Source organism: Heterocephalus glaber, unplaced genomic scaffold (assembly GCF_053883595.1).
Source record: "Heterocephalus glaber isolate CG9 unplaced genomic scaffold, H.glaber_assembly_v1.0 deba00001673, whole genome shotgun sequence".
In the NCBI taxonomy this organism is placed as follows: domain Eukaryota; kingdom Metazoa; phylum Chordata; class Mammalia; order Rodentia; family Bathyergidae; genus Heterocephalus; species Heterocephalus glaber.
In genome coordinates this window covers 2719533-2735733 of record NW_028258410.1, presented here as the reverse complement: position 1 = coordinate 2735733, position 16201 = coordinate 2719533, and the positions used below count along the sequence as shown (strand labels likewise).

At 34.3% G+C, this 16201-nt stretch overlaps 2 pseudogenes; one reads left to right on the top strand and one right to left on the bottom strand.

Moving 5' to 3' along the window:
• The first annotated feature begins 559 nt into the window (after window positions 1–559).
• Window positions 560–1545, top strand: LOC101712218 (olfactory receptor 5T9-like; annotated as a pseudogene).
• Window positions 1546–9009: 7464 nt separating this feature from the next.
• LOC106009095 (olfactory receptor 8K3-like) lies at window positions 9010–9952 on the bottom strand (annotated as a pseudogene).
• Window positions 9953–16201: the final 6249 nt, after the last annotated feature.

Here is a 16201-nt window from a genome sequence, read left to right as displayed (position 1 = left end):
AGATTTTGGTCAGACAGGGTACCCTCATTGACAAACAAAATATAAAAGTAATTTATGAGATTTTTTAGTTAACTAAGAATATTTATTCAACGATTCCCACTTTTCTTCTCTCACTTAAGATCAATCTGACAATGTAAGCATAGATATTCTCATTTTAAAAACTAAGAACAATAAAGAAAGTTATTATATGAATGAAAACTAGGAAACTTATTCCATCTTTATGAGCCTTAAGAAAAGCCAATGTGAGAGCAGGTGAAGAAGTTTCAGAGAGATTACTGAAAAGTCAGCAAATTAAATGGACAGATTCTTTTAATAAGATTCATTTAGTTTGCATCCAAATAACATAATTTCTTCAATTCAGTAACTGCAGACAGTAATTGATGATTTGGTCTGGACTTCTTCATTGCTGCCTGTGTCTCTCAATGACAAGCATTTCTCTCGCCTTCCCCAAATACAAATGGGTAAATATGATGGAACACACTCTGTCTTCACCAGATATTGCCTTTACAACATGGAAATAACTGAAATATCAGGAATGCTAAAAAAATATTAAAAACACATGGATTCACCTGTGATTAATTTGAGGAACATGCCCGAAGTCATTGTGTTTATCCTGAGCAGTTTCACAGATGACTTTGACCTGCAAGTCTTCCTGTTTTCCCTATTTCTGACAGTCTATCTTTTCACTCTGGTAGGAAATTTGGTCTGGTATTATTGGTCATCAATGATATCTGGCTCCACAAACCCATGTATTATTTTCTCAGTGTATTATTATTCTTGGATGCCAGCTACTACACAGTTGTCACCCACAAAATGTTGGTCATTTTTCTGACAAAGGATAAAACCATTTCACTTCCTGGGTATATAACACAGATGCTTTTCTTTGTTACTTCTGGGACCACAGAATGCTTTCTCTTATTGGCAATGGCTTATGACGGCTATGTGGCCATCTACAACACACTGGTGTATTCAGAAAAGGTATCACCCAGAGTTTACATTCCACTGATCATGGCTTCCTATGTTGGTGGCCTTTTGTATGCCACTGTACATACTTTGGCCGCGTTTACCCTGTCCTGTGGATCAAGTGAAATTAGGCACGTGATTTGTGATATCCCTCCTCTCCTTCCTGTCTCCTGTTCTGATACTCACACAAACCAGATTCTACTCTTCTACTTTGTGGGCACCATTGACGTGGTCACCATCCTGATTGTTCTCCTCTCCTATGGCTTCATCCTGTTAGCAATTCTGAGGATGCATTCTACTGAAAAGAAACAAAAAGTGTTCTCCATATGTGGCTCTCACCAAACTAGAGTGTCCATTTATCACGGGACAATCCCCTTCATTTATGAGAGACTGAGCTCCAGCTACACCTTGGAGCATAACATTGTGGTGTTCATGTTCTACACCATTGTCATTACCATGCTGAATCCCATCATCTATAGTTTGAGGAACAAAGAAGCAAAAGAGGCAATGAAAATAATTCTTGAAAGAAATTTGTTTCTAACTAAAGTATATTTTAAAAATTTATTAAGCCTAAAACAATAGTGGTTGTAGAGCCATATATCTGTGGTCAGAATCTAGAAAAAAATTCTTGTTTTTATTCGATAATGCTTATTTTTCCAAAATATTTCCAATAAAGCATTAATTATTCATGTAGTGCAGCATGTGAAAACCTCTGTGTATTAATTACAAATATACATATTCCTACCTTTAAATTTATGTATGTTAAATAATAATAGGTGGTGATATATTGTTTGAGTCAGTCTTCTTATAAATTGAATTTAAATTAATATTTAAAAAGATGTTTTCTGGACTCTAAGGTTTGAAATATCCTCACATGCATTATAGTGCTCTAGCACCCACTATGAATGGAATACCTCATTTTTCAGTTCCTCTTTTGCCAAATGTTATTGCAACTGCCCAACTTATCCTAACATACACAAATAAAACTAGATGTCTGTATGAATTTTTGTCTGCCTTTTCTTAAACACCTAAATATTTTGTTAGTAGAGTTCTTCCTTTTTACTGCCTAATCACAGGAAGTGATGAAATCCACTTGAAATCCCAGAAAGCAGGCTGGTGCTGCACAGTAAAGTTTATAGAGTTTGTACCTAAGGATAACGACGAATGATAAAACATATATCCTAGAGAGAAATCTACAAGTGGCTGCTACATGGCTGTTACCAGGACTGCGGAGTTCATTTGATGCTGCAATTCTTGTTCTCAAGTTTGAGTCCTTGCTCATAAACTTGTATATGATCTGTAATGAAGAATGGCCTTGGGTTGGTTTTTCATGCACAATATTTATATCCAATAAACAAGGTCCTGAAAATAGAAACAATCTCATTTCTTTTTAACTTGTCTCATTCTGCTACTATATATATATATATATATATATATATATATGTATATATATATATATATAAAATGTATGTAAAACATATATACATATAAAAGAAGTGATTGTCCTGTGATTCTCTCAGGAATTCTTCATCAGAAAATAGCAATCAAAAAAATGTTGCTTTGCAGAGTTAATTCATAAATGTACATTAGAGATTCAAAGTAATATTTTTGGTACTTCTGTTTCTCATTTCTTCTGGTTATTTGTGCAAATGTTAGTCACACATCTTTATTGGACATAGAAGTTTTTTGGCAGCAGGATGTACACTCAGTATTTTGGACCAGGGATTTAGCACAGTCCTGAATTTGATCCCTGCTACACGAAAAAAAAATCCATTAACAAAATCTACTTTTCTTTCTAGGGTTCCTGTAAGATGTTAGAATTAAAGGTGTCAATGTAGTTATAGTGCCTGGTATTAGGTCTTTAATAGTAAGTGCATAGTGGGCTTTCTTTTGGTTTTAATTGGAGGCAATATGTTAGGGAAAATGAATATTATCTTATGTACATATTAATTGTTATGTGGTTTAATTTCTTCAGATTGTGATAATAAATAGGTAGAGTAATGTGTTATTCAGGAAGCTAAGACTTACTTTTTCCAGCTCTCCTTGTAATTTGACTATCACTCTGATGTTGTTTTGTATAATCGATTTTCTTATTAACTTAAATTGAGAGAATATAAGCACCTAAAATTGGTTTAATATAGTGGAGCTTCATAGAAATTCACTTTCAATAAACAGATTGTTCTTCCTAAAGTCTTAAAATGACTATATTACACATAGCATACTAGCAAGTTAAATGCACATACAATATACACATACAATTTTTTGTGTGTATATAGTTTTGGTTTGGTTTGGAAATGAGCATTAAACACATTAAGGCCACTTAAAACTCATTCATGTTTTGATTTATCATTTAATCTTGACAAATATTTGCAAAAGAGAATAAAAAATATAGCTGGGTATTCCTAATAAGTCACCATTTCAAAACTTTCCAAACTAAAATCAAGATGTAGGGCTAAGTTAAAGCAACCAGAGGCTTAAAAATTTGTAGACATCAACAAATTATTTATCATTTTTTCAAAAAAGGATCTTGCTATGTACCCCAGGTTGGCCTTGAAATCACAATGATCCCCCTGCCTCAGCCTCCTGAGTGCTGGGATTACAGACATGAGACATCACACTCAACTAACAAATTATTTCTTTAAAAAATTAAATTGGAGGGCTGGGGATTTAGCTCAGTGGTTTGGCCATCTGCTGGGCAAGCGCAAGGACCCAAATTCAATCCACTGTACAAAAAACAAATTAAATTGTTCCTTAATAGAAGACAAACAACACTTTCACAAATGTCTGAGTGAGCTATAAGAAAGTAAATAGAAAAATTGTGTTTATAAAATTAACCTGTAGGATATCTGCTCTTGACTCACATGAAGCATTGATTATTAGATACGTGAGCTTTGATATCTTAACTTGTTCTGAATCACACTTTGCTTTAGTCAGAAACACTGAATAAAATTTATAAAATATATGTCTGCAGGTTGACTAGGAAGCCATATATATCTTGATATATGCATGGATGAGAGATTTGGGCAACATTGTATAAGGGCCGTCTTCCTTTAAGATGGAGAAAGTAAAACGGCTTCTCACCAGCTTTAGAGTTCAACATAACATAATATTCATAGTTTCTTTTCTATTTTCATTATCTAATTTTGTTTTTAACAATACACTCAGAAAGTTATATCTGCCCTCAGTTAAATTCCACTGGAATTTGAACATCCTATTCCTCAGAGGATTACTCTACAAGTGAGTACTAAAAAGCCCTTTATATCCTAAACTTTCATGATCCATCTTAATATGACTGAGAAACATTTCTTTAATTGTTTCCTTTTCAAAAAATCATCAGAAAAATGTACATTAATAAATATATGTAAATATTTATAATTTTGTTTGTGGAAGGACATAAGAAGGGTCTGGAACACCTAAATGACGAAGGATTTGGAAGAATATCAAATGAGAAACTAAATACTGAACTTTGACAATTTTGCCATTTATATTTTTAATTGATTCCTTACTAAGGCTTTGCTTATAACTACTCTGACCTCTATTTTTATTATGATTAAACATGCTTAAAACATAATTACGAGGCTCTGAGGGCAGAGAAGCTCAGCCTGTCCCAGCACCCGGAAGGAAGTTCCCCACCTCCATCCCAGGCTCCTAGGGCAGAGAAGCTCAGCCAGTACCAGCACCCTGAAGGAAGCTCCCCTGCAACCATCTCAAGCTCCTAGGGCTGAGAGGTGGAGCCAGTCCCAGCACCTGGAAGGAAGCTCCCCTGCTGCCATCCCAAGCTCCTAGGGCAGAAAAGGTGAACCACGTGGATGGCAGAAGCACACACCCCATGAAAATGAGAAGACACATAAACAAGCCTCAAAAACAGAGTTCCAGATCACCTACAGCAACCCAAAGGGAAATGAGATGGAACACTCTGATACTCAAACCCCTGGACAATCTGAACTGGCAACAAAAGAGGATCTGGGAAAAATGAAATCAGAAATAATTACTCAGATAACAGCAAAGATTTTCGTCATGGTGCAAGACATGATTAATAAATTTAGAGAGGACATAGATAAAAAAAATAGAGGATCTGAGGAACATTCTGGAATCCCAACATAGGAAACAAATGGAATCCATAAAACAGATGCAAACAGATTTCCAGATTAAAAACTCCATCGAAAGTCTGTGCAGCAGAATGAACCAATGTGAGGGTAGAATTTCACATATAGAAGATAAGATTGCAATTACTGAGGAGGAAAAGAAAAATTGCTTTAAAATTGTAAGGGAACATGAGAAATCAATCCAGCAGCTGTTAGACGATTCAAAGAAGAATAATATAAGACTGATTGGAGTCAATGAAGACAGAGGAGAGAGTTCAGATGACATAAAAAATCTTTTCACAGAAGTGATGGCAGAAAACTTCCCAAGGAGGGGAAAAGAACTTGACATACAGATAAGTGAGGCAAATAGGACTCCAGCTAGCCTTAATAAAAAAAATCTACAAATAGGCATATAATAGTTAGGATTCCAAAAATCCAAGAGAAGAACAAAATTCTACAAGCAATGAGAGAAAAGAAACAAATCACATACAAAGACAAGCCCATCAGAATCACAGCAGACTTCTCCATGCAAACCCCCAAGGCAAGAAGAGCTTGGAGTGAGGTATTTCAAGCCCTAAAGGAAAACAGCCTCCAACCCAGATTGATGTACCCTGCAAAACTATCATTCAATATTGATGGAGAAATAAGATACTTTCATGATAAAGAGAACCTCAGGAACTTCATGAATACCAAACTGGCACTCCAAAATATTTTAGACAGTACCCTAGTAAAAGACAATGAGAATGACAACCCCACGAAACCCAGCAGAATGAATCCATTGGGCATGACAAGTTAAACGCAAAGGGGGAGAATCCAACAAAAAGAAAAAGTTATGACAAGGCTTTTAAAACCTTTAACTTCATCTCCCTAATGAGTGTATAATTCAATCTTATTATAGTACTGATTAGTATTTTTCTGATTCTAGAGTTGCACACTATTCCTTGTGCTATACTGGCTATCATCTTCTTATGTCTACATTTTAATTGGGTTGCCTTGTCTATTAATGAGGTCTAAGAATTCTTTATATATTCTGGACACAGGTTATATGCATTATAAATATGGTCTGTTTAAGAACTACTTTCCATTTAAATGATGTCATTTAAAGTTCTAAATTTTGATGGAATCTTATTTATCTTTTTTTTTTCATTTATACATCATGTTTTTTGTATCCTAGGTAGTTCTTGCTTACACTGAATTCATAAGTATTTTCCTTTATAATTTCTTTTTAAAGTTTTATACTTTTAGACTTTCTTATTTAGGTTCATAGATCCCTTCAAGTTATTTTCACGTATGGAATGAAAGGGTTGAGGTTATTTTTTTATATATGGATACCAGGTGTTATAGTGTCATTTGCTGAAAACACTATCTCTTCCTCGGCTCTTGAATTGAGTTTATATTCTATAAAATGCTAATGTTAAATAATCTTTCAAAACTCAGTGGACCATATATGTGTGGTTCTATTTCTAGATTCTCTCTTTTATTCAAATGGTCTATATGTCTTTCCTTACACCAACACTGTCTTGATTATTGTAGCTTTAGAAGAAGTCAAAATTAAGTACTAAATGTCTTCCAACAATGTTTTTGTTTTTGTTTTTAACTTTTCTAGGTCCTTTGTACTCCTACATAACTTTTAAATTTTAATATCCAGTTCTTCATTTATAGGAAGTATACACAGACCTGAATTTTTATATATACCTTGTGTTTTCTAATCCTGCTAGATTCAAGTACAAGTTATAGGGGGTCCTAGAGATTTCTTAATATTTCCTCTGTAGATGATCATTTCATCTGCATATAAAGATTTTGCTTCTGCCGTGCCAATCCTATCCTAGTTGTGTCATTTTATTGCCAGACTATTTTGGTGGGGCCTAGGTTTCAAAATTTAATGGACAGATAAATAATAAGCATATCTGCCCTCATTCCCCAACTTAAGGAGAAAGCATTGTGTCTTCTCCATTCATATAAGGCATTCTTGCTGGAAGTATGGAGTACATGTCTTTAAACTGTTGAGAAGTTTCTGTCCTACTTCTAGTCTCCTGATTGCTTTTACCATGAACAGCTGTAGAATTTAGTAGAATACTTTTTCTCCAACTACTGACAGGATCAGATGGCTTTCTCCTTTCCTCTGTTAAAATGATGACTTTTGGGGGTGGATCTTCCAATGCTGAACCAACACTGCCATCCCTATAACAAAACCACTTTCTACATACTGCCAGAACTTCCTTCTAAGAGTTTGGTTTGTTAAACAAATTTCTATCTTTGTTCATACTTTTTTCTTCTATTATCTTTATCCAGTTTTAGGATTAGCACAATGCTGAGTTCCTAAAGTGAGGGGAGAAATGTTCCTTCTTTATTCTGCTTTAATTGTTTGATATAATTTATCAGTTAAAATGTTTATGAGCCTGCTGTTGTCATATAGGTAGGTTTTCAAGCTAGGAATATACTTTCTTTAATAGGTGCTATTCAAATTTTATATTTCCTCCAGAGTTAGTTTCATTAATTTGTCTTCTAAGTTACTTCTTAGAAGTTGTTAAATTTATTTCAAAAAATATTTTTGTAATATGCTTTCTATATCCTTTTAAATTCTGTAAAATCTGTGGTAATGTCTCCTAGATCTTAATATTGTAATTTAAATAATGTATAACTGATATTGTACAACAGGAAGAAAAGATCTAAAGGAGCAGGGGAATTGAGAGGGGTAGGGGAAGGGAAAAAAGGGAAATGAAAAAATATGAGAAGAGGAAAAAAATGGAAACAAGGTCTTTGCAAATAGGGAAGGGTGAAGGGGTTGAAGGGAGGGCAAGGGAAGGGGAAAAATAAGAACCAAGTGTCTCATGTAATGGTACAAGGTCCAAATGATGAATGTAACTGGATTTTATACCGAAAATGTACCAATAAGGTTAATGGGGAAAAAAACACATAATTACTACATAAGACATATATAAATGACATATCACCATGCTTGTAAGCATTTGTAAAAATTAAAGAAACTTTCTATGAAATTCTTCCTTATTAATTTACTTGACAAAGTAAATTACTTTGAATTTCAAAATTAATCTGAAAATAAAAACTTATTTGCTCAGTTATTATGCAAGTCTACAATACCCAGAAAGGAAAATGAAATCCTGGTATTTTTTATGCTTACTTTTCCCACATATACTTGAGTATGTCAATGACTCTTCGGGTACTTGGAATTGATTTATCTCTCTTAAAGAGAAACATTCTGGCTTTCACATGCACTCAAGCCTCTGACACAACTGCGGAGTTGTTTCTTAGCAGAGCATTAAGAGAACCACTTATAAGTTATCTGACTCTTCAAGACCCTCTGTGACAAAACCCAGAGCAGTTTGTTGGTTATCCCCGAAGTATTTGAAAGCTGAGTAGGATGAAGAGGAGGTTCACTACTTGCCCAGAACAATTTGTAACCCATGGCATGTTGTTGAGACTACTTTTGTTGGTTTCAGGTTTTTTTTTTCTGTACCAGGCATTGAACTCGGGATCTTGTGCTGGCAAGTCAGGCCTGGAGCCACTGAGCTAAATCCCCAGCAAGGCTTACTGTACTTATACATCTGATTATGATTAACCCTACCTTGCTGTGGTGGTTAGGTTTTTATGTCTTGTCTTTGCTGAGATGTCCAGGGGTTTGGTCAAACATCAGTGTACTCAGACCTGGGAAGACAGTTATTTTGTAGACATGATTAATGTTTAAATCTTTACACAGAAAAGAACACTCTTTGAAATGTGAATGAACTTCAAGCAGTGAGATAAATGGCTGAAAAGCAGAGACTGAGGTACTAGAAAATATTTTACCCCAGTTGTCAATATCAACTTTCTACTTCAGTTTCCTGACTTTTTGCCTAAATATGATTTCCTGTCCAAGTTCTGCAGTTCCTTTAAAGGTTTGTTAGGTATAATCAAGGGCATTGTACATCCTGATTTTGCATACTTAGATGCTATAGTGAAATTACAAACAAAGTTCAAACAAATAGTTCCATATCCTGTACAGGGCACTTTTGACCTCCTTGTTCTTCAAACTGTAGATCATGGGGTTTAGCATGGGAATCACCAGGATGTAAAGCACAGAGGCCAATTTATCAGAGTCAAAGGAGTGGCTGGACTAGGGCTGCACATACATGAAGAATAGAGTACCGTATAACACAACCACCACTCTCAGGTGAGACCCAGAGGTGGATAAGCCCTTGTGCCTACCATGTGCTGAGGTCATCCTGAGCATGGCTGTGAGGATCAGAGTATAGGAAACAAGGACTATCAGAAGAGAGGAAACCATATTAAATGCTGAAAAGATCAGTACCATCCACTCAAATTCTCTCATGCCTGAGCAAATCAAAGTTAACAAGGGAAGGCTGTCACAGTAGAAATGATGAATGACATTATTGCCACAAAAGGATGAGATGACAATTTTGATGGTCTCTATCATAGAGAGAAAGGTACTGTAGAGACAAGGGATTGTCACCAGCACCCAGAACACCCTGGGTGACATGACAATTGTGTAGAGCAGAGGGTCACAGATGGCCACATAGTGGTCATAAATCATGGCTGACAGAATGAAAAGCTCACTAATGATGAAAATGATGAAGTATGCTAGCTGTGTGGCACACCACTTGTAGGGAATTGTATTTTGATTAGTTAAAATATTTGCCAACATTTTGAGTCCCATGGGAATTGAGTAAACAAGATCAATGAAAGCCAGGTGTCTGAGAAAAAAAGAACGTGGGTGTTTGCAGCCTGTTGTCCACTTTGGTGAGGATGATCATGCCCACGTTGCCCAGCACTGAGGTTACATAGATGATAAGGAACAGCCCAAAGAAGGGGGCCTGAAGATCAGGGTGGTCTGGGATGCCCATCGGAATAAATTCATTTAGTGATGTCAAATTTCTGTTGTCCATCCATGACACTAAGGATACTTACTGTGGGAAGAATCATAAAAAGCCATTGGATTCCAAGAATTGTTGCCTATCAAAATCTTATCGTTGATCACATTATCTTTATATGTAAGACAAATCTACTTTTTTTGACCCAAAAAAATGAAATATGACTCAACTCTATGACTGGACCTAGAAAAAAATATGGACACCATTTAAACGTAGGGTAGACAATAAATATTTTAATTTTGTGTTATGTAGTGATTATTCTTAGAAAATATATAGAGTCTCTTGTTTTTTGTTTTTGATTTTGTTTTTTCCCCATTAAGTTTATTGGTACATTTTTGGTATATAATCCAGTTACATTCATCATTGGGATCTTGTACCATTACATGAGTATCTTGGTTCTTATTTTTTTTCCACTTCCCTTGCCCTCCTTTCACTTCTCCACCCTTCCCTACCTGCAAAGACATTGTTTCCATTTTTTTCTTCTTCTCATATTTTTTTCCTTTCCCTTCTTCCCCTTCCAATACCCCTCCCAATTCCCCTGCTGTTTTAGACCTTTTAGACCAGCTGAGCTTCTCTGCCCTCAGAGCCTGGGATAGCAGTGGGGGAGCTTCCTTCCAGGTGCTGGGACAGGCTGAGCTTCTCTGCCCTAGAAGCCTGGGATGGAAGCGGGGAGCTTCCTTATGGGTGCTGGGACTGGCTCACCTTGCCTGCCCTAGGAGCCTGGTATGGAGGCTGGGAGCTTCCTTTGGGGTTCTGGGTCCAGCTGAGCTTCTCTGAGTCTCTGGTGATTCTGTTACAAATATATTGACAGAACGGGTTTGACCTTGAATGAAAATTCTAATTTTTCAGAAACAACTATTAGTAAAATCCATATAATTTTTCAAATATATAAATTTATAAAAGAACTTTTAATGAAATGTAAAAACTTCCTCTTTCTTACTCTTGAAACTTCAGTCCCAATATTCAAATGAAACCATTATGAAGCCAATTTTAAGATTTTCTTTTTGCTTAAATTCTTTTATTGGTACTTTTTAAGTATACTATATGTTTACATTTATCATTGGGTGCTTGTACCTGTGTATGATGTATCTTGGTTCTTATTTTTGCCCCATTTCCTGTGCACCCTTCATCGCTCCACCCTTCCCTATTTACATAGAATTCATTTCCATTTTTTTTTCTTTTCTCATAATTTTTCCTTCCCATTCTTACCTTTCCCCATCTCCTCTCACCACCCCTACCCCTTTGGACCTTTTCCTATTTCAAAGTATCAATTATTAGTTATTAGTCCTTTTAATCCTTATTTACAGTCTCAGTTTCTCACACTAGAGAAATTACTCAGTATTTACAGGTCTGTCCTACTTTTTTCACTTCAGAATATGGCCTCAATATACATCCATTTAGCTATAAATAACTAGTTTCTCATTCTTTATGGCTGAATAGTACTCCATTTTATATATAAAAAAAAACACAAACACACCTTCTTTATCCAGTTTCCAGTTGAGGGGAACTTGGGCCGTTTCCAAGCTTTAGCTGTTACAAACTGTGCTGCTATAAACATGGGTGCACATATATCACTGCGGTATGATTCTTTTAATTCTTTGGGGAAAATTCCCAGCAGGAGAATAGCTGGGTCAAATGGGACCTCCAGCCCTACTTCTTTGACTTATCTCCATAGTGATTTCCATAGTGGTTGCACCAGTCTACACTCCCACCAACAATGGAGAAGGGTTCCTTTCTCCCCACACCCCTGGCTGCATTTGTTATTGGTTGATTTCCTGATAGCAGCCACTCTTTTTGGGGTGAGGTGAAATCTCAGTATTATTTTCATCTGCATCTCTCTAGTGACCAGTGATGTTGAACATTTTTTTCATATGTTTATTTGCTGCTTTTACTTCTTTGTCTGAGAAATTTCTGTTCAATTTTAATACTTTGATTTATTTTTCCTCTTTGTACATTTTCATATCAAGTGGTACACTAATTTCTTTCCATTTAGTCTTTGAAAATCACATTTTCACCCCACTATATTTGGTATACAATAAACATATTCAATGTTTTTTATAATAATAATGAATAACTTAGCTTGATTGCAGCAGTGCTGACATTAGCATTCTCAAAATGCAAATATTTGAATAGCATATTCATTTTCATTAGACCAATATATCCAAAATTTAACAGTTGACTGCAATCTTTCTGATTTTCTCTGTGTTGCATGTCAACTAAGTCCTATATCTATAATTTATTTAGTCTGAGAATAAAATTGCTGAAAGGCATCTACAAATTTGCTTCAACCCTAGCAGTAATATCATTCAAAATCATGAGTTTTATGTTGAAGCAATATTTTTAAAGTAGGCTTTAAAACAAGTAAATTTTAAGATAAATTTGAAAAACTTTAAGATAAGTGTAAAGAAATGATACCAAATTTATTTGAAAACATACCACTTAAAATTGTAAGATCAACTACTAAATATATCTCTGCTGAGAAACATTTCCCTAAGGTATGGAATGCTATTTTCAATGTCTTTTAGATAGGCAAATGGTACCATTTTATGAAGTATATGAAAAAAAGAAAAGTAAACAAAATGGGGAGCTGAAAGAACTAGATATTTTATGATTAACCTGAAGTACTTAATTTTGCTTACTTATATCTTCTTGGTCAAGACAAACAATTATTTGATCTAGAAAAATAAAAGTAGATATAGTCTTGATATGGAATAAATTGAATGTAACTTAATTTTGAATAAAGTACATTTTCTATGAAATATATTTCAGAGTTTTGAGAACACAGTGTAATTTAACAACTGCACTGTTTCCTTGTCTACTTTCCTCACTGTTTCTATCTTATAGTCTTTTAAAGGCAGCTGCTTCCAAATATGCAAGAAAACAATCATCCATACATTAAACTAATGACTCCAACGAATTGAAAAATGAAGATTCCAATGCTATTCATCCCAGAAGTTCAGAGAAACCTAGATTGTAAATAAATTACATAATAAGAATTCCAAGACCTTCTGAACTGTGCTGTCCCTTATGAAGATGTGAAAATCCTAACCAATAAATGTACCATTGATATAAATTTTTAAAAATACATAAAATTATACATTTCATTCAACTTGGTACAATCTCATGTTTGACTAAAAAGTTTGACTGTAGCTCATCTTGTGAATTATATCAAATACTGAGTGTTAGAATAGATGAATAAATAATCCCATTAAGGAATCAATGTAAGTTTAGTATAGAAGGAAAATTTTATGATTGATGAAATATATTGTAAAATCTAGACTGTACTATTTTTAAAAGTATACATTAAAAGTTTATTGAAAATGTCTTGCAAATCTTAAATAAATTGGTAGGCACTCTATGTTCCTGGATTTTTTAACTGACTGATATAAGGTTCTGATTCCTTTTCAGTTCTGCATGGAGACGAATGTTAATAACCACATTAGTATGTAAAGGTAGCACTGAGATTGATGTATGATAAATGCTCCAAATGGGATGTGTAGAAATACCTGTCTTTTCAATAACTCCATATTCTCACTACCTAACTTGATACTTTTGAGACTTGATACTTTTGAGTATTGTTTACTTTAATTCTAGTGACATTGACTTCTCATTGAGAGACTACATGGGGAAAAATGTCTAGCCAGCAGTAGAAAAAATCAAAATCCACCACCTATCTTAACCAGTTTATTCTTTCCCTTTATATCAGTGTGTAAAAATCATTTCTAGATTACCAGACGTTATTAAGAAAAAGTCCTTGACACTAAAGATAACTCTCCCATGAACAGACATAATTAACTTTGAAGGAAGTTTATTTTAAAATAATATTATCTATAGGTATATTGGAGCAATTTACTAAACATGGTGATGCTATTAAACAAAATGATTATATTTCAAAATGTAGGAAATCTTGTGAATCTTAATTATGACATAAAAATATTACTGGAATCATGAATTTAACTTTATAAATGGAGGTCTAAAAGATAACAAACACAAAATATAGAATACAGAGCAAAAAAATATTGATGAAGTTGGTTTAGAAAAGATAAAAATGACAACTTCAATGACTATCTAAATTAAGTTTCACAAGAAGAGAACACAGGAAATAAAGGAATGAAATAATAATAAATGAAAATTTATATTAAGAAAATACTATCTTTAGATTGGAATAGTCTCTTGTTGTCTAACATTATCAATGAAAATAGATCTGTACTCAGACTTAGGTTGGGGATAATTCAGACTTGGATAGATAAATTTAAAAGCTTTTAGAGAAAGTGTGGAAGTATATAATTGAGGAAATGGAAAGTCCTTGTGTCCATGTAAGAGCAAAGGAAAGAAAGAAGAAAACTAAAAGAGAAAACAGAAAATTTGATCGGTTTAAATACACTTAAACTGTTTATATTAGAATGTACTGCACTGTCTTCAAAGTTGAAAATGTAAGTTTGAACATGAATTCTTTTTTTTTAGAGTTTCCCTTAGGTCTGGACTCATCTTTTTTGGCCCCATTAAGTTTATTGGTACATTTTAGGTATAAAATACAGTTACATTCATCATTGGGATCTTGTACCATTACATGAGCTTCTTGGTTCTTATTTTTTCCCCTTCCCTTGCCCTCCCTTCAGCCCCTCCATCCTTCCCTATTTGCAAAGACCTTGTTTGCGTTTTTCTCCCTTCTCATATTTTTTCTTTCCCTTTTTTCCCTTCTCCTATCCCTCCCAATTCCCCTGCTCCTTTAGATCTTTACTTCCTGTTACACAATATCAGTTATACATTTTTTAAATTACTATATTAAGATCTTGGAGACATTACCAGAGATTTTACAGAATTTAAAAGGATATAGAAAGCATATTACAAAAATATTTTTTGAAATAAATTTGACAACTTCTAAGAAGTAACTTAGAAGACAAATTAATGAAACTAACTCTGGAGGAAATATAAAATTTGAATAGTACCTATTAAAGAAAGTATATTCCTAGCTTGAAAACCTACCTATATGACAACAGCAGGCTCATAAACATTTTAACTGATAAATTATATCAAACAATTAAAGCAGAATAAAGAAGGAACATTTCTCCCCTCATTTTAGGAACTCAGCATTGTGCTAATCCTAAAACTGGATAAAGATAATAGAAGAAAAAAGTATGAACAAAGATAGAAATTTGTTTAACAAACTCTTAGAAGTAAGTTCTGGCAGTATGTAGAAAGTGGTTTTGTTATAGGGATAGCACTGTTGGTTCAGCATTGGAAGATCCACCCCCAAAAGTCATTATTTTAGCAGAGGAAAGGAAAAAGCCATCTGATCCTGTCAGTAGTTGGAGAAAAAGTATTGGACTAAATTCTACAGCTTGAACATGCATTCTTACAGCTACCCTGAATAGACATTTGAAAATTCAAGTGAGGGCTGGGGACTTAGCTCAGTGTTGCCTCGCCTGCGTTGCAAGTGCAGTCCTGAGTTCTATCCCAGGTACCTAAAAAACAAAAACAAAAGTCAAATGATCAGATTGCTTAGCTTTTTGTGTAATTCTGAAAAAAAATTTACTTGAGGATATACTATGCATGATTTGATAGGTAACACTACAATAAAATACATTACATATTGATAAATATGAAACATAAAACAACTCATATTATAAAAGAAAATTACAGAATCACAGAGATAATTTTAACAAGAAATTGTATCCATCGCATAAATATAAAATTAAGATCTGTAACGTTAAATATACAATGAAAGCATGTGTTTCTATTTAAAAAATTACTCTCACACTCAACTGAGTATTGCTTACCATGAGATATAGGATCTGTTTTAGGGACAGGTGCTTGTATCATTCATCTTTGTATCTTAAGTACCAACATATTTAGTATATATCAATGCCTTGCAGACATGTTTTGTTTCAACTCAGCTAAATCAAACTATTTTTATTCCCCTAGGTATAATGTCACATCTGGCCTGGGAAACATTATAAATGTTAACTTCCTTTCATACTCTCCCTCCAGAGAATTACTAAATAATTTTATTCTCTTACTCTTCAATTTGCTGAATGTTCCAGTTCCATTGTCCTAGCCTGGGCACTAATTATCACCCAACTAACTGCTCTCAGAGAACTTTACTCTCCTTCACTGCATGTTGAGCTCTGCGTTACTCACCTTTCTCAGAGCTGAGACACAATACCCAATTTATACACCTTAGAGGAAGAGAGATCTAATTTATCTCATGGTTTAGGGGCATTCAGAATGTGGTCAGCTATTTCCAAAGCAGAATACTCATGA